The sequence below is a fragment of the Hoplias malabaricus genome, chromosome 11, assembly GCF_029633855.1.
Source record: "Hoplias malabaricus isolate fHopMal1 chromosome 11, fHopMal1.hap1, whole genome shotgun sequence".
NCBI lineage: Eukaryota > Metazoa > Chordata > Actinopteri > Characiformes > Erythrinidae > Hoplias > Hoplias malabaricus.
The window spans coordinates 27248557-27267719 of NC_089810.1; positions in this window are offsets into that span (position 1 = coordinate 27248557).

Here is a 19163-nt window from a genome sequence, read left to right on the forward strand (position 1 = left end):
ATTGCAAGCAAGCCCGAAAGTGTTTTTATGCTTAATACTGGATTGTAAAAGCAAAGTTGCCGTGTGCTGAAAACAAGTTGTTCTTTGACAGTCTTGAATACTGAGTGCAGTTCAGTTAATAAAACTGTCTTTCTGGTGCTCATTGCAAACAAGCCAGAAAGTGTTTTTCGTTGCTCTTCTTGTCTGAATAAACAAATATGCAGTTTGCTGGAAATAAGCTGTACTCTGACAGTCGTTCTTATGGAGTGCAGTTCAGCTAATAAAACTCTTTCTGCCTTTCATTGCAAGCAAGCCCGAAAGTGTTTTTATGCTTCATACTGGATTGTAAAAGCAAAGTTGCCGTGTGCTGAAAACAAGTTGTTCTTTGACAGTCTTGAATTCTGACTGCAGTTCAGTTAATAAAACTGTCTTTCTGGTGCTCATTGCAAACAAGCTAGAAATTGTTTTTCTGTGTTCCAATTGTTAGTATAAACAAATATGCAGTCTGCTGAAAGCAAGCTGTTCTTTGATAGTCTTTCTTATGGAGTGCAGTTCAGCTAATAAAACTCTTTCTGCATTTCATTGCAAGCAAGCCCGAAAGTGTTTTTATGCTTTATAATGGATTGTAAAAGCAAAGTTGCTGTTTGCTGAAAACAAGTTGTTCTTTGACAGTCTTGAATTCTGACTGCAGTTCAGCCAATAAAAATGTATTTCTGTCATTCATTGCAAACAAGCCCGAAAGTGTTTTTATCCTTCATACTGGATTGTAAAAGCAAAGTTGCCGTGTGCTGAAAACAAGTTGTTCTTTGACAGTCTTGAATACTGAGTGCAGTTCAGTTAATAAAACTGTCTTTCTGGTGCTCATTGCAAACAAGCCAGAAAGTGTTTTTCGTTGCTCTTCTTGTCTGAATAAACAAATATGCAGTTTGCTGGAAATAAGCTGTACTCTGACAGTCGTTCTTATGGAGTGCAGTTCAGCTAATAAAACTCTTTCTGCCTTTCATTGCAAGCAAGCCCGAAAGTGTTTTTATGCTTCATACTGGATTGTAAAAGCAGAGTTGCCGTGTGCTGAAAATAAGTTGTTCTTTGACAGTCTTGAATACTGAGTGCAGTTCAGTTAATAAAACTGTCTTTCTGGTGCTCATTGCAAACATGCTAGAAATTGTTTTTCTGTGTTCCAATTGTTAGTATAAACAAATATGCAGTCTGCTGAAAGCAAGCTGTTCTTTGATAGTCTTTCTTATGGAGTGCAGTTCAGCTAATAAAACTCTTTCTGCCTTTCATTGCAAGCAAGCCCGAAAGTGTTTTTATGCTTCATACTGGATTGTAAAAGCAGAGTTGCCGTGTGCTGAAAACAAGTTGTTCTTTGACAGTCTTGAATACTGAGTGCAGTTCAGTTAACAAAAATGCCTTTCTGGTGCTCATTGCAAACAAGCCAGAAAGTGTTTTTCTGTGTTCCAATTGTTAGTATAAACAAATATGCAGTCTGCTGAAAGCAAGCTGTTCTTTGATAGTCTTTCTTATGGAGTGCAGTTCAGCTAATAAAACTCTTTCTGCCTTTCATTGCAAGCAAGCCCGAAAGTGTTTTTATGCTTTATAATGGATTGTAAAGGCAAAGTTGCAGTTTGCTGAAAACAAGTTGTTCTTTGACAGTCTTGAATTCTGACTGCAGTTCAGCCAATAAAAATGTATTTCTGTCATTCATTGCAAACAAGCCAGAAAGTATTTTTCGTTGCTCTTCTTGTCTGAATAAACAAATATGCAGTTTGCTGGAAATAAGCTGTACTCTGACAGTCGTTCTTATGGAGTGCAGTTCAGCTAATAAAACTCTTTCTGCCTTTCATTGCAAGCAAGCCCGAAAGTGTTTTTATGCTTCATACTGGATTGTAAAAGCAAAGTTGCCGTGTGCTGAAAACAAGTTGTTCTTTGACAGTCTTGAATACTGAGTGCAGTTCAGTTAATAAAACTGTCTTTCTGGTGCTCATTGCAAACAAGCCAGAAAGTGTTTTTCGTTGCTCTTCTTGTCTGAATAAACAAATATGCAGTTTGCTGGAAATAAGCTGTACTCTGACAGTCGTTCTTATGGAGTGCAGTTCAGCTAATAAAACTCTTTCTGCCTTTCATTGCAAGCAAGCCCGAAAGTGTTTTTATGCTTCATACTGGATTGTAAAAGCAAAGTTGCCGTGTGCTGAAAACAAGTTGTTCTTTGACAGTCTTGAATTCTGACTGCAGTTCAGTTAATAAAACTGTCTTTCTGGTGCTCATTGCAAACAAGCTAGAAATTGTTTTTCTGTGTTCCAATTGTTAGTATAAACAAATATGCAGTCTGCTGAAAGCAAGCTGTTCTTTGATAGTCTTTCTTATGGAGTGCAGTTCAGCTAATAAAACTCTTTCTGCATTTCATTGCAAGCAAGCCCGAAAGTGTTTTTATGCTTTATAATGGATTGTAAAAGCAAAGTTGCTGTTTGCTGAAAACAAGTTGTTCTTTGACAGTCTTGAATTCTGACTGCAGTTCAGCCAATAAAAATGTATTTCTGTCATTCATTGCAAACAAGCCCGAAAGTGTTTTTATCCTTCATACTGGATTGTAAAAGCAAAGTTGCCGTGTGCTGAAAACAAGTTGTTCTTTGACAGTCTTGAATACTGAGTGCAGTTCAGTTAATAAAACTGTCTTTCTGGTGCTCATTGCAAACAAGCCAGAAAGTGTTTTTCGTTGCTCTTCTTGTCTGAATAAACAAATATGCAGTTTGCTGGAAATAAGCTGTACTCTGACAGTCGTTCTTATGGAGTGCAGTTCAGCTAATAAAACTCTTTCTGCCTTTCATTGCAAGCAAGCCCGAAAGTGTTTTTATGCTTCATACTGGATTGTAAAAGCAGAGTTGCCGTGTGCTGAAAATAAGTTGTTCTTTGACAGTCTTGAATACTGAGTGCAGTTCAGTTAATAAAACTGTCTTTCTGGTGCTCATTGCAAACATGCTAGAAATTGTTTTTCTGTGTTCCAATTGTTAGTATAAACAAATATGCAGTCTGCTGAAAGCAAGCTGTTCTTTGATAGTCTTTCTTATGGAGTGCAGTTCAGCTAATAAAACTCTTTCTGCCTTTCATTGCAAGCAAGCCCGAAAGTGTTTTTATGCTTCATACTGGATTGTAAAAGCAGAGTTGCCGTGTGCTGAAAACAAGTTGTTCTTTGACAGTCTTGAATACTGAGTGCAGTTCAGTTAACAAAAATGCCTTTCTGGTGCTCATTGCAAACAAGCCAGAAAGTGTTTTTCTGTGTTCCAATTGTTAGTATAAACAAATATGCAGTCTGCTGAAAGCAAGCTGTTCTTTGATAGTCTTTCTTATGGAGTGCAGTTCAGCTAATAAAACTCTTTCTGCCTTTCATTGCAAGCAAGCCCGAAAGTGTTTTTATGCTTTATAATGGATTGTAAAGGCAAAGTTGCAGTTTGCTGAAAACAAGTTGTTCTTTGACAGTCTTGAATTCTGACTGCAGTTCAGCCAATAAAAATGTATTTCTGTCATTCATTGCAAACAAGCCAGAAAGTATTTTTCGTTGCTCTTCTTGTCTGAATAAACAAATATGCAGTTTGCTGGAAATAAGCTGTACTCTGACAGTCGTTCTTATGGAGTGCAGTTCAGCTAATAAAACTCTTTCTGCCTTTCATTGCAAGCAAGCCCGAAAGTGTTTTTATGCTTCATACTGGATTGTAAAAGCAAAGTTGCCGTGTGCTGAAAACAAGTTGTTCTTTGACAGTCTTGAATACTGAGTGCAGTTCAGTTAATAAAACTGTCTTTCTGGTGCTCATTGCAAACAAGCCAGAAAGTGTTTTTCGTTGCTCTTCTTGTCTGAATAAACAAATATGCAGTTTGCTGGAAATAAGCTGTACTCTGACAGTCGTTCTTATGGAGTGCAGTTCAGTTAATAAAACTCTTTCTGCCTTTCATTGCAAGCAAGCCCGAAAGTGTTTTTATGCTTCATACTGGATTGTAAAAGCAAAGTTGCCGTGTGCTGAAAACAAGTTGTTCTTTGACAGTCTTGAATACTGAGTGCAGTTCAGTTAATAAAACTGTCTTTCTGGTGCTCATTGCAAACAAGCCAGAAAGTGTTTTTCGTTGCTCTTCTTGTCTGAATAAACAAATATGCAGTTTGCTGGAAATAAGCTGTACTCTGACAGTCGTTCTTATGGAGTGCAGTTCAGCTAATAAAACTCTTTCTGCCTTTCATTGCAAGCAAGCCCGAAAGTGTTTTTATGCTTCATACTGGATTGTAAAAGCAAAGTTGCCGTGTGCTGAAAACAAGTTGTTCTTTGACAGTCTTGAATACTGAGTGCAGTTCAGTTAATAAAACTGTCTTTCTGGTGCTCATTGCAAACAAGCCAGAAAGTGTTTTTCGTTGCTCTTCTTGTCTGAATAAACAAATATGCAGTTTGCTGGAAATAAGCTGTACTCTGACAGTCGTTCTTATGGAGTGCAGTTCAGCTAATAAAACTCTTTCTGCCTTTCATTGCAAGCAAGCCCGAAAGTGTTTTTATGCTTCATACTGGATTGTAAAAGCAAAGTTGCCGTGTGCTGAAAACAAGTTGTTCTTTGACAGTCTTGAATACTGAGTGCAGTTCAGTTAATAAAACTGTCTTTCTGGTGCTCATTGCAAACAAGCCAGAAAGTGTTTTTCGTTGCTCTTCTTGTCTGAATAAACAAATATGCAGTTTGCTGGAAATAAGCTGTACTCTGACAGTCGTTCTTATGGAGTGCAGTTCAGTTAATAAAACTCTTTCTGCCTTTCATTGCAAGCAAGCCCGAAAGTGTTTTTATGCTTCATACTGGATTGTAAAAGCAAAGTTGCCGTGTGCTGAAAACAAGTTGTTCTTTGACAGTCTTGAATACTGAGTGCAGTTCAGTTAATAAAACTGTCTTTCTGGTGCTCATTGCAAACAAGCCAGAAAGTGTTTTTCGTTGCTCTTCTTGTCTGAATAAACAAATATGCAGTTTGCTGGAAATAAGCTGTACTCTGACAGTCGTTCTTATGGAGTGCAGTTCAGCTAATAAAACTCTTTCTGCCTTTCATTGCAAGCAAGCCCGAAAGTGTTTTTATGCTTCATACTGGATTGTAAAAGCAAAGTTGCCGTGTGCTGAAAACAAGTTGTTCTTTGACAGTCTTGAATACTGAGTGCAGTTCAGTTAATAAAACTGTCTTTCTGGTGCTCATTGCAAACAAGCCAGAAAGTGTTTTTCGTTGCTCTTCTTGTCTGAATAAACAAATATGCAGTTTGCTGGAAATAAGCTGTACTCTGACAGTCGTTCTTATGGAGTGCAGTTCAGCTAATAAAACTCTTTCTGCCTTTCATTGCAAGCAAGCCCGAAAGTGTTTTTATGCTTCATACTGGATTGTAAAAGCAAAGTTGCCGTGTGCTGAAAACAAGTTGTTCTTTGACAGTCTTGAATTCTGACTGCAGTTCAGTTAATAAAACTGTCTTTCTGGTGCTCATTGCAAACAAGCTAGAAATTGTTTTTCTGTGTTCCAATTGTTAGTATAAACAAATATGCAGTCTGCTGAAAGCAAGCTGTTCTTTGATAGTCTTTCTTATGGAGTGCAGTTCAGCTAATAAAACTCTTTCTGCATTTCATTGCAAGCAAGCCCGAAAGTGTTTTTATGCTTTATAATGGATTGTAAAAGCAAAGTTGCTGTTTGCTGAAAACAAGTTGTTCTTTGACAGTCTTGAATTCTGACTGCAGTTCAGCCAATAAAAATGTATTTCTGTCATTCATTGCAAACAAGCCCGAAAGTGTTTTTATCCTTCATACTGGATTGTAAAAGCAAAGTTGCCGTGTGCTGAAAACAAGTTGTTCTTTGACAGTCTTGAATACTGAGTGCAGTTCAGTTAATAAAACTGTCTTTCTGGTGCTCATTGCAAACAAGCCAGAAAGTGTTTTTCGTTGCTCTTCTTGTCTGAATAAACAAATATGCAGTTTGCTGGAAATAAGCTGTACTCTGACAGTCGTTCTTATGGAGTGCAGTTCAGCTAATAAAACTCTTTCTGCCTTTCATTGCAAGCAAGCCCGAAAGTGTTTTTATGCTTCATACTGGATTGTAAAAGCAGAGTTGCCGTGTGCTGAAAATAAGTTGTTCTTTGACAGTCTTGAATACTGAGTGCAGTTCAGTTAATAAAACTGTCTTTCTGGTGCTCATTGCAAACATGCTAGAAATTGTTTTTCTGTGTTCCAATTGTTAGTATAAACAAATATGCAGTCTGCTGAAAGCAAGCTGTTCTTTGATAGTCTTTCTTATGGAGTGCAGTTCAGCTAATAAAACTCTTTCTGCCTTTCATTGCAAGCAAGCCCGAAAGTGTTTTTATGCTTTATAATGGATTGTAAAGGCAAAGTTGCAGTTTGCTGAAAACAAGTTGTTCTTTGACAGTCTTGAATTCTGACTGCAGTTCAGCCAATAAAAATGTATTTCTGTCATTCATTGCAAACAAGCCAGAAAGTATTTTTCGTTGCTCTTCTTGTCTGAATAAACAAATATGCAGTTTGCTGGAAATAAGCTGTACTCTGACAGTCGTTCTTATGGAGTGCAGTTCAGCTAATAAAACTCTTTCTGCCTTTCATTGCAAGCAAGCCCGAAAGTGTTTTTATGCTTCATACTGGATTGTAAAAGCAAAGTTGCCGTGTGCTGAAAACAAGTTGTTCTTTGACAGTCTTGAATACTGAGTGCAGTTCAGTTAATAAAACTGTCTTTCTGGTGCTCATTGCAAACAAGCCAGAAAGTGTTTTTCGTTGCTCTTCTTGTCTGAATAAACAAATATGCAGTTTGCTGGAAATAAGCTGTACTCTGACAGTCGTTCTTATGGAGTGCAGTTCAGTTAATAAAACTCTTTCTGCCTTTCATTGCAAGCAAGCCCGAAAGTGTTTTTATGCTTCATACTGGATTGTAAAAGCAAAGTTGCCGTGTGCTGAAAACAAGTTGTTCTTTGACAGTCTTGAATACTGAGTGCAGTTCAGTTAATAAAACTGTCTTTCTGGTGCTCATTGCAAACAAGCCAGAAAGTGTTTTTCGTTGCTCTTCTTGTCTGAATAAACAAATATGCAGTTTGCTGGAAATAAGCTGTACTCTGACAGTCGTTCTTATGGAGTGCAGTTCAGCTAATAAAACTCTTTCTGCCTTTCATTGCAAGCAAGCCCGAAAGTGTTTTTATGCTTCATACTGGATTGTAAAAGCAAAGTTGCCGTGTGCTGAAAACAAGTTGTTCTTTGACAGTCTTGAATACTGAGTGCAGTTCAGTTAATAAAACTGTCTTTCTGGTGCTCATTGCAAACAAGCCAGAAAGTGTTTTTCGTTGCTCTTCTTGTCTGAATAAACAATTATGCAGTTTGCTGGAAATAAGCTGTACTCTGACAGTCGTCCTTATGGAGTGCAGTTCAGCTAATAAAACTCTTTCTGCCTTTCATTGCAAGCAAGCCCGAAAGTGTTTTTATGCTTCATACTGGATTGTAAAAGCAAAGTTGCCGTGTGCTGAAAACAAGTTGTTCTTTGACAGTCTTGAATACTGAGTGCAGTTCAGTTAATAAAACTGTCTTTCTGGTGCTCATTGCAAACAAGCTAGAAATTGTTTTTCTGTGTTCCAATTGTTAGTATAAACAAATATGCAGTCTGCTGAAAGCAAGCTGTTCTTTGATAGTCTTTCTTATGGAGTGCAGTTCAGCTAATAAAACTCTTTCTGCATTTCATTGCAAGCAAGCCCGAAAGTGTTTTTATGCTTTATAATGGATTGTAAAAGCAAAGTTGCTGTTTGCTGAAAACAAGTTGTTCTTTGACAGTCTTGAATTCTGAAAGCAGTTCAGCCAATAAAAATGTATTTCTGTCATTCATTGCAAACAAGCCAGAAAGTGTTTTTCTTTGCTCTTCTCGTCTGTATAAGCAAAGATGCAGTTTGCTGGAAATAAGCCGTACTCTGACAGTCGTTCTTATGGAGTGCAGTTCAGCTAATGAAACTCTTTCTGCCTTTCATTGCAAGCAAGCCCGAAAGTGTTTTTATGCTTCATACTGGATTGTAAAAGCAAAGTTGCCGTGTGCTGAAAACAAGTTGTTCTTTGACAGTCTTGAATACTGAGTGCAGTTCAGTTAATAAAACTGTCTTTCTGGTGCTCATTGCAAACAAGCCAGAAAGTGTTTTTCGTTGCTCTTCTTGTCTGAATAAACAAATATGCAGTTTGCTGGAAATAAGCTGTACTCTGACAGTCGTTCTTATGGAGTGCAGTTCAGCTAATAAAACTCTTTCTACCTTTCATTGCAAGCAAGCCCGAAAGTGTTTTTATGCTTCATACTGGATTGTAAAAGCAGAGTTGCCGTGTGCTGAAAACAAGTTGTTCTTTGACAGTCTTGAATACTGAGTGCAGTTCAGTTAACAAAAATGCCTTTCTGGTGCTCATTGCAAACAAGCCAGAAAGTGTTTTTCTGTGTTCCAATTGTTAGTATAAACAAATATGCAGTCTGCTGAAAGCAAGCTGTTCTTTGATAGTCTTTCTTATGGAGTGCAGTTCAGCTAATAAAACTCTTTCTGCCTTTCATTGCAAGCAAGCCCGAAAGTGTTTTTATGCTTTATAATGGATTGTAAAGGCAAAGTTGCAGTTTGCTGAAAACAAGTTGTTCTTTGACAGTCTTGAATACTGAGTGCAGTTCAGTTAATAAAACTGTCTTTCTGGTGCTCATTGCAAACAAGCCAGAAAGTGTTTTTCGTTGCTCTTCTTGTCTGAATAAACAAATATGCAGTTTGCTGGAAATAAGCTGTACTCTGACAGTCGTTCTTATGGAGTGCAGTTCAGCTAATAAAACTCTTTCTGCCTTTCATTGCAAGCAAGCCCGAAAGTGTTTTTATGCTTCATACTGGATTGTAAAAGCAAAGTTGCCGTGTGCTGAAAACAAGTTGTTCTTTGACAGTCTTGAATACTGAGTGCAGTTCAGTTAATAAAACTGTCTTTCTGGTGCTCATTGCAAACAAGCCAGAAAGTGTTTTTCGTTGCTCTTCTTGTCTGAATAAACAATTATGCAGTTTGCTGGAAATAAGCTGTACTCTGACAGTCGTCCTTATGGAGTGCAGTTCAGCTAATAAAACTCTTTCTGCCTTTCATTGCAAGCAAGCCCGAAAGTGTTTTTATGCTTCATACTGGATTGTAAAAGCAAAGTTGCCGTGTGCTGAAAACAAGTTGTTCTTTGACAGTCTTGAATACTGAGTGCAGTTCAGTTAATAAAACTGTCTTTCTGGTGCTCATTGCAAACAAGCTAGAAATTGTTTTTCTGTGTTCCAATTGTTAGTATAAACAAATATGCAGTCTGCTGAAAGCAAGCTGTTCTTTGATAGTCTTTCTTATGGAGTGCAGTTCAGCTAATAAAACTCTTTCTGCATTTCATTGCAAGCAAGCCCGAAAGTGTTTTTATGCTTTATAATGGATTGTAAAAGCAAAGTTGCTGTTTGCTGAAAACAAGTTGTTCTTTGACAGTCTTGAATTCTGAAAGCAGTTCAGCCAATAAAAATGTATTTCTGTCATTCATTGCAAACAAGCCAGAAAGTGTTTTTCTTTGCTCTTCTCGTCTGTATAAGCAAAGATGCAGTTTGCTGGAAATAAGCCGTACTCTGACAGTCGTTCTTATGGAGTGCAGTTCAGCTAATGAAACTCTTTCTGCCTTTCATTGCAAGCAAGCCCGAAAGTGTTTTTATGCTTCATACTGGATTGTAAAAGCAAAGTTGCCGTGTGCTGAAAACAAGTTGTTCTTTGACAGTCTTGAATACTGAGTGCAGTTCAGTTAATAAAACTGTCTTTCTGGTGCTCATTGCAAACAAGCCAGAAAGTGTTTTTCGTTGCTCTTCTTGTCTGAATAAACAAATATGCAGTTTGCTGGAAATAAGCTGTACTCTGACAGTCGTTCTTATGGAGTGCAGTTCAGCTAATAAAACTCTTTCTACCTTTCATTGCAAGCAAGCCCGAAAGTGTTTTTATGCTTCATACTGGATTGTAAAAGCAGAGTTGCCGTGTGCTGAAAACAAGTTGTTCTTTGACAGTCTTGAATACTGAGTGCAGTTCAGTTAACAAAAATGCCTTTCTGGTGCTCATTGCAAACAAGCCAGAAAGTGTTTTTCTGTGTTCCAATTGTTAGTATAAACAAATATGCAGTCTGCTGAAAGCAAGCTGTTCTTTGATAGTCTTTCTTATGGAGTGCAGTTCAGCTAATAAAACTCTTTCTGCCTTTCATTGCAAGCAAGCCCGAAAGTGTTTTTATGCTTTATAATGGATTGTAAAGGCAAAGTTGCAGTTTGCTGAAAACAAGTTGTTCTTTGACAGTCTTGAATTCTGACTGCAGTTCAGCCAATAAAAATGTATTTCTGTCATTCATTGCAAACAAGCCAGAAAGTATTTTTCGTTGCTCTTCTTGTCTGAATAAACAAATATGCAGTTTGCTGGAAATAAGCTGTACTCTGACAGTCGTTCTTATGGAGTGCAGTTCAGCTAATAAAACTCTTTCTGCCTTTCATTGCAAGCAAGCCCGAAAGTGTTTTTATGCTTCATACTGGATTGTAAAAGCAAAGTTGCCGTGTGCTGAAAACAAGTTGTTCTTTGACAGTCTTGAATACTGAGTGCAGTTCAGTTAATAAAACTGTCTTTCTGGTGCTCATTGCAAACAAGCCAGAAAGTCTTTTTCGTTGCTCTTCTTGTCTGAATAAACAAATATGCAGTTTGCTGGAAATAAGCTGTACTCTGACAGTCGTTCTTATGGAGTGCAGTTCAGCTAATAAAACTCTTTCTGCCTTTCATTGCAAGCAAGCCCGAAAGTGTTTTTATGCTTCATACTGGATTGTAAAAGCAGAGTTGCCGTGTGCTGAAAATAAGTTGTTCTTTGACAGTCTTGAATACTGAGTGCAGTTCAGTTAATAAAACTGTCTTTCTGGTGCTCATTGCAAACATGCTAGAAATTGTTTTTCTGTGTTCCAATTGTTAGTATAAACAAATATGCAGTCTGCTGAAAGCAAGCTGTTCTTTGATAGTCTTTCTTATGGAGTGCAGTTCAGCTAATAAAACTCTTTCTGCCTTTCATTGCAAGCAAGCCCGAAAGTGTTTTTATGCTTCATACTGGATTGTAAAAGCAGAGTTGCCGTGTGCTGAAAACAAGTTGTTCTTTGACAGTCTTGAATACTGAGTGCAGTTCAGTTAACAAAAATGCCTTTCTGGTGCTCATTGCAAACAAGCCAGAAAGTGTTTTTCTGTGTTCCAATTGTTAGTATAAACAAATATGCAGTCTGCTGAAAGCAAGCTGTTCTTTGATAGTCTTTCTTATGGAGTGCAGTTCAGCTAATAAAACTCTTTCTGCCTTTCATTGCAAGCAAGCCCGAAAGTGTTTTTATGCTTTATAATGGATTGTAAAGGCAAAGTTGCAGTTTGCTGAAAACAAGTTGTTCTTTGACAGTCTTGAATTCTGACTGCAGTTCAGCCAATAAAAATGTATTTCTGTCATTCATTGCAAACAAGCCAGAAAGTATTTTTCGTTGCTCTTCTTGTCTGAATAAACAAATATGCAGTTTGCTGGAAATAAGCTGTACTCTGACAGTCGTTCTTATGGAGTGCAGTTCAGCTAATAAAACTCTTTCTGCCTTTCATTGCAAGCAAGCCCGAAAGTGTTTTTATGCTTCATACTGGATTGTAAAAGCAAAGTTGCCGTGTGCTGAAAACAAGTTGTTCTTTGACAGTCTTGAATACTGAGTGCAGTTCAGTTAATAAAACTGTCTTTCTGGTGCTCATTGCAAACAAGCCAGAAAGTGTTTTTCGTTGCTCTTCTTGTCTGAATAAACAAATATGCAGTTTGCTGGAAATAAGCTGTACTCTGACAGTCGTTCTTATGGAGTGCAGTTCAGTTAATAAAACTCTTTCTGCCTTTCATTGCAAGCAAGCCCGAAAGTGTTTTTATGCTTCATACTGGATTGTAAAAGCAAAGTTGCCGTGTGCTGAAAACAAGTTGTTCTTTGACAGTCTTGAATACTGAGTGCAGTTCAGTTAATAAAACTGTCTTTCTGGTGCTCATTGCAAACAAGCCAGAAAGTGTTTTTCGTTGCTCTTCTTGTCTGAATAAACAAATATGCAGTTTGCTGGAAATAAGCTGTACTCTGACAGTCGTTCTTATGGAGTGCAGTTCAGCTAATAAAACTCTTTCTGCCTTTCATTGCAAGCAAGCCCGAAAGTGTTTTTATGCTTCATACTGGATTGTAAAAGCAAAGTTGCCGTGTGCTGAAAACAAGTTGTTCTTTGACAGTCTTGAATACTGAGTGCAGTTCAGTTAATAAAACTGTCTTTCTGGTGCTCATTGCAAACAAGCCAGAAAGTGTTTTTCTTTGCTCTTCTTGTCTGAATAAACAATTATGCAGTTTGCTGGAAATAAGCTGTACTCTGACAGTCGTCCTTATGGAGTGCAGTTCAGCTAATAAAACTCTTTCTGCCTTTCATTGCAAGCAAGCCCGAAAGTGTTTTTATGCTTCATACTGGATTGTAAAAGCAAAGTTGCCGTGTGCTGAAAACAAGTTGTTCTTTGACAGTCTTGAATACTGAGTGCAGTTCAGTTAATAAAACTGTCTTTCTGGTGCTCATTGCAAACAAGCCAGAAAGTGTTTTTCGTTGCTCTTCTTGTCTGAATAAACAAATATGCAGTTTGCTGGAAATAAGCTGTACTCTGACAGTCGTTCTTATGGAGTGCAGTTCAGCTAATAAAACTCTTTCTACCTTTCATTGCAAGCAAGCCCGAAAGTGTTTTTATGCTTCATACTGGATTGTAAAAGCAGAGTTGCCGTGTGCTGAAAACAAGTTGTTCTTTGACAGTCTTGAATACTGAGTGCAGTTCAGTTAACAAAAATGCCTTTCTGGTGCTCATTGCAAACAAGCCAGAAAGTGTTTTTCTGTGTTCCAATTGTTAGTATAAACAAATATGCAGTCTGCTGAAAGCAAGCTGTTCTTTGATAGTCTTTCTTATGGAGTGCAGTTCAGCTAATAAAACTCTTTCTGCCTTTCATTGCAAGCAAGCCCGAAAGTGTTTTTATGCTTTATAATGGATTGTAAAGGCAAAGTTGCAGTTTGCTGAAAACAAGTTGTTCTTTGACAGTCTTGAATTCTGACTGCAGTTCAGCCAATAAAAATGTATTTCTGTCATTCATTGCAAACAAGCCAGAAAGTATTTTTCGTTGCTCTTCTTGTCTGAATAAACAAATATGCAGTTTGCTGGAAATAAGCTGTACTCTGACAGTCGTTCTTATGGAGTGCAGTTCAGCTAATAAAACTCTTTCTGCCTTTCATTGCAAGCAAGCCCGAAAGTGTTTTTATGCTTCATACTGGATTGTAAAAGCAAAGTTGCCGTGTGCTGAAAACAAGTTGTTCTTTGACAGTCTTGAATACTGAGTGCAGTTCAGTTAATAAAACTGTCTTTCTGGTGCTCATTGCAAACAAGCCAGAAAGTCTTTTTCGTTGCTCTTCTTGTCTGAATAAACAAATATGCAGTTTGCTGGAAATAAGCTGTACTCTGACAGTCGTTCTTATGGAGTGCAGTTCAGTTAATAAAACTCTTTCTGCCTTTCATTGCAAGCAAGCCCGAAAGTGTTTTTATGCTTCATACTGGATTGTAAAAGCAAAGTTGCCGTGTGCTGAAAACAAGTTGTTCTTTGACAGTCTTGAATACTGAGTGCAGTTCAGTTAATAAAACTGTCTTTCTGGTGCTCATTGCAAACAAGCCAGAAAGTGTTTTTCGTTGCTCTTCTTGTCTGAATAAACAATTATGCAGTTTGCTGGAAATAAGCTGTACTCTGACAGTCGTCCTTATGGAGTGCAGTTCAGCTAATAAAACTCTTTCTGCCTTTCATTGCAAGCAAGCCCGAAAGTGTTTTTATGCTTCATACTGGATTGTAAAAGCAAAGTTGCCGTGTGCTGAAAACAAGTTGTTCTTTGACAGTCTTGAATACTGAGTGCAGTTCAGTTAATAAAACTGTCTTTCTGGTGCTCATTGCAAACAAGCTAGAAATTGTTTTTCTGTGTTCCAATTGTTAGTATAAACAAATATGCAGTCTGCTGAAAGCAAGCTGTTCTTTGATAGTCTTTCTTATGGAGTGCAGTTCAGCTAATAAAACTCTTTCTGCATTTCATTGCAAGCAAGCCCGAAAGTGTTTTTATGCTTTATAATGGATTGTAAAAGCAAAGTTGCTGTTTGCTGAAAACAAGTTGTTCTTTGACAGTCTTGAATTCTGAAAGCAGTTCAGCCAATAAAAATGTATTTCTGTCATTCATTGCAAACAAGCCAGAAAGTGTTTTTCTTTGCTCTTCTCGTCTGTATAAGCAAAGATGCAGTTTGCTGGAAATAAGCCGTACTCTGACAGTCGTTCTTATGGAGTGCAGTTCAGCTAATGAAACTCTTTCTGCCTTTCATTGCAAGCAAGCCCGAAAGTGTTTTTATGCTTCATACTGGATTGTAAAAGCAAAGTTGCCGTGTGCTGAAAACAAGTTGTTCTTTGACAGTCTTGAATACTGAGTGCAGTTCAGTTAATAAAACTGTCTTTCTGGTGCTCATTGCAAACAAGCCAGAAAGTGTTTTTCGTTGCTCTTCTTGTCTGAATAAACAAATATGCAGTTTGCTGGAAATAAGCTGTACTCTGACAGTCGTTCTTATGGAGTGCAGTTCAGCTAATAAAACTCTTTCTACCTTTCATTGCAAGCAAGCCCGAAAGTGTTTTTATGCTTCATACTGGATTGTAAAAGCAGAGTTGCCGTGTGCTGAAAACAAGTTGTTCTTTGACAGTCTTGAATACTGAGTGCAGTTCAGTTAACAAAAATGCCTTTCTGGTGCTCATTGCAAACAAGCCAGAAAGTGTTTTTCTGTGTTCCAATTGTTAGTATAAACAAATATGCAGTCTGCTGAAAGCAAGCTGTTCTTTGATAGTCTTTCTTATGGAGTGCAGTTCAGCTAATAAAACTCTTTCTGCCTTTCATTGCAAGCAAGCCCGAAAGTGTTTTTATGCTTTATAATGGATTGTAAAGGCAAAGTTGCAGTTTGCTGAAAACAAGTTGTTCTTTGACAGTCTTGAATTCTGACTGCAGTTCAGCCAATAAAAATGTATTTCTGTCATTCATTGCAAACAAGCCAGAAAGTATTTTTCGTTGCTCTTCTTGTCTGAATAAACAAATATGCAGTTTGCTGGAAATAAGCTGTACTCTGACAGTCGTTCTTATGGAGTGCAGTTCAGCTAATAAAACTCTTTCTGCCTTTCATTGCAAGCAAGCCCGAAAGTGTTTTTATGCTTCATACTGGATTGTAAAAGCAAAGTTGCCGTGTGCTGAAAACAAGTTGTTCTTTGACAGTCTTGAATACTGAGTGCAGTTCAGTTAATAAAACTGTCTTTCTGGTGCTCATTACAAACAAGCCAGAAAGTCTTTTTCGTTGCTCTTCTTGTCTGAATAAACAAATATGCAGTTTGCTGGAAATAAGCTGTACTCTGACAGTCGTTCTTATGGAGTGCAGTTCAGTTAATAAAACTCTTTCTGCCTTTCATTGCAAGCAAGCCCGAAAGTGTTTTTATGCTTCATACTGGATTGTAAAAGCAAAGTTGCCGTGTGCTGAAAACAAGTTGTTCTTTGACAGTCTTGAATACTGAGTGCAGTTCAGTTAATAAAACTGTCTTTCTGGTGCTCATTGCAAACAAGCCAGAAAGTGTTTTTCGTTGCTCTTCTTGTCTGAATAAACAATTATGCAGTTTGCTGGAAATAAGCTGTACTCTGACAGTCATCCTTATGGAGTGCAGTTCAGCTAATAAAACTCTTTCTGCCTTTCATTGCAAGCAAGCCCGAAAGTGTTTTTATGCTTCATACTGGATTGTAAAAGCAAAGTTGCCGTGTGCTGAAAACAAGTTGTTCTTTGACAGTCTTGAATACTGAGTGCAGTTCAGTTAATAAAACTGTCTTTCTGGTGCTCATTGCAAACAAGCCAGAAAGTGTTTTTCGTTGCTCTTCTTGTCTGAATAAACAAATATGCAGTTTGCTGGAAATAAGCTGTACTCTGACAGTCGTTCTTATGGAGTGCAGTTCAGCTAATAAACCTCTTTCTGCCTTTCATTGCAAGCAAGCCCGAAAGTGTTTTTATGCTTCATACTGGATTGTAAAAGCAAAGTTGCCGTGTGCTGAAAACAAGTTGTTCTTTGACAGTCTTGAATACTGAGTGCAGTTCAGTTAATAAAACTGTCTTTCTGGTGCTCATTGCAAACAAGCCAGAAAGTCTTTTTCGTTGCTCTTCTTGTCTGAATAAACAAATATGCAGTTTGCTGGAAATAAGCTGTACTCTGACAGTCGTTCTTATGGAGTGCAGTTCAGTTAATAAAACTCTTTCTGCCTTTCATTGCAAGCAAGCCCGAAAGTGTTTTTATGCTTCATACTGGATTGTAAAAGCAAAGTTGCCGTGTGCTGAAAACAAGTTGTTCTTTGACAGTCTTGAATACTGAGTGCAGTTCAGTTAATAAAACTGTCTTTCTGGTGCTCATTGCAAACAAGCCAGAAAGTGTTTTTCGTTGCTCTTCTTGTCTGAATAAACAATTATGCAGTTTGCTGGAAATAAGCTGTACTCTGACAGTCGTCCTTATGGAGTGCAGTTCAGCTAATAAAACTCTTTCTGCCTTTCATTGCAAGCAAGCCCGAAAGTGTTTTTATGCTTCATACTGGATTGTAAAAGCAAAGTTGCCGTGTGCTGAAAACAAGTTGTTCTTTGACAGTCTTGAATACTGAGTGCAGTTCAGTTAATAAAACTGTCTTTCTGGTGCTCATTGCAAACAAGCCAGAAAGTGTTTTTCGTTGCTCTTCTTGTCTGAATAAACAAATATGCAGTTTGCTGGAAATAAGCTGTACTCTGACAGTCGTTCTTATGGAGTGCAGTTCAGCTAATAAACCTCTTTCTGCCTTTCATTGCAAGCAAGCCCGAAAGTGTTTTTATGCTTCATACTGGATTGTAAAAGCAAAGTTGCCGTGTGCTGAAAACAAGTTGTTCTTTGACAGTCTTTCAATACTGAGTGCAGTTCAGTTAATAAAACTGTCTTTCTGGTGCTCATTGCAAACAAGCTAGAAATTGTTTTTCTGTGTTCCAATTGTTAGTATAAACAAATATGCAGTCTGCTGAAAGCAAGCTGTTCTTTGATAGTCTTTCTTATGGAGTGCAGTTCAGCTAATAAAACTCTTTCTGCATTTCATTGCAAGCAAGCCCGAAAGTGTTTTTATGCTTTATAATGGATTGTAAAAGCAAAGTTGCTGTTTGCTGAAAACAAGTTGTTCTTTGACAGTCTTGAATTCTGAAAGCAGTTCAGCCAATAAAAATGTATTTCTGTCATTCATTGCAAACAAGCCAGAAAGTGTTTTTCTTTGCTCTTCTCGTCTGTATAAGCAAAGATGCAGTTTGCTGGAAATAAGCCGTACTCTGACAGTCGTTCTTATGGAGTGCAGTTCAGCTAATGAAACTCTTTCTGCCTTTCATTGCAAGCAAGCCCGAAACTGTTTTTATGCTTCATACTGGATTGTAAAAGCAAAGTTGCCGTGTGCTGAAAACAAGTTGTTCTTTGACAGTCTTGAATACTGAGTGCAGTTCAGTTAATAAAACTGTCTTTCTGGTGCTCATTGCAAACAAGCCAGAAAGTGTTTTTCGTTGCTCTTCTTGTCTGAATAAACAAATATGCAGTTTGCTGGAAATAAGCTGTACTCTGACAGTCGTTCTTATGGAGTGCAGTTCAGCTAATAAAACTCTTTCTACCTTTCATTGCAAGCAAGCCCGAAAGTGTTTTTATGCTTCATACTGGATTGTAAAAGCAGAGTTGCCGTGTGCTGAAAACAAGTTGTTCTTTGACAGTCTTGAATACTGAGTGCAGTTCAGTTAACAAAAATGCCTTTCTGGTGCTCATTGCAAACAAGCCAGAAAGTGTTTTTCTGTGTTCCAATTGTTAGTATAAACAAATATGCAGTCTGCTGAAAGCAAGCTGTTCTTTGATAGTCTTTCTTATGGAGTGCAGTTCAGCTAATAAAACTCTTTCTGCCTTTCATTGCAAGCAAGCCCGAAAGTGTTTTTATGCTTTATATTGGATTGTAAAGGCAAAGTTGCAGTTTGCTGAAAACAAGTTGTTCTTTGACAGTCTTGAATTCTGACTGCAGTTCAGCCAATAAAAATGTATTTCTGTCATTCATTGCAAACAAGCCAGAAAGTATTTTTCGTTGCTCTTCTTGTCTGAATAAACAAATATGCAGTTTGCTGGAAATAAGCTGTACTCTGACAGTCGTTCTTATGGAGTGCAGTTCAGCTAATAAAACTCTTTCTGCCTTTCATTGCAAGCAAGCCCGAAAGTGTTTTTATGCTTCATACTGAATTGTAAAAGCAAAGTTGCCGTGTGCTGAAAACAAGTTGTTCTTTGACAGTCTTGAATACTGAGTGCAGTTCAGTTAATAAAACTGTCTTTCTGGTGCTCATTGCAAACAAGCCAGAAAGTCTTTTTCGTTGCTCTTCTTGTCTGAATAAACAAATATGCAGTTTGCTGGAAATAAGCTGTACTCTGACAGTCGTTCTTATGGAGTGCAGTTCAGTTAATAAAACTCTTTCTGCCTTTCATTGCAAGCAAGCCCGAAAGTGTTTTTATGCTTCATACTGGATTGTAAAAGCAAAGTTGCCGTGTGCTGAAAACAAGTTGTTCTTTGACAGTCTTGAATACTGAGTGCAGTTCAGTTAATAAAACTGTCTTTCTGGTGCTCATTGCAAACAAGCCAGAAAGTGTTTTTCGTTGCTCTTCTTGTCTGAATAAACAAATATGCAGTTTGCTGGAAATAAGCTGTACTCTGACAGTCGTTCTTATGGAGTGCAGTTCAGCTAATAAAACTCTTTCTGCCTTTCATTGCAAGCAAGCCCGAAAGTGTTTTTATGCTTCATACTGGATTGTAAAAGCAAAGTTGCCGTGTGCTGAAAACAAGTTGTTCTTTGACAGTCTTGAATACTGAGTGCAGTTCAGTTAATAAAACTGTCTTTCTGGTGCTCATTGCAAACAAGCTAGAAATTGTTTTTCTGTGTTCCAATTGTTAGTATAAACAAATATGCAGTCTGCTGAAAGCAAGCTGTTCTTTGGTAGTCTTTCTTATGGAGTGCAGTTCAGCTA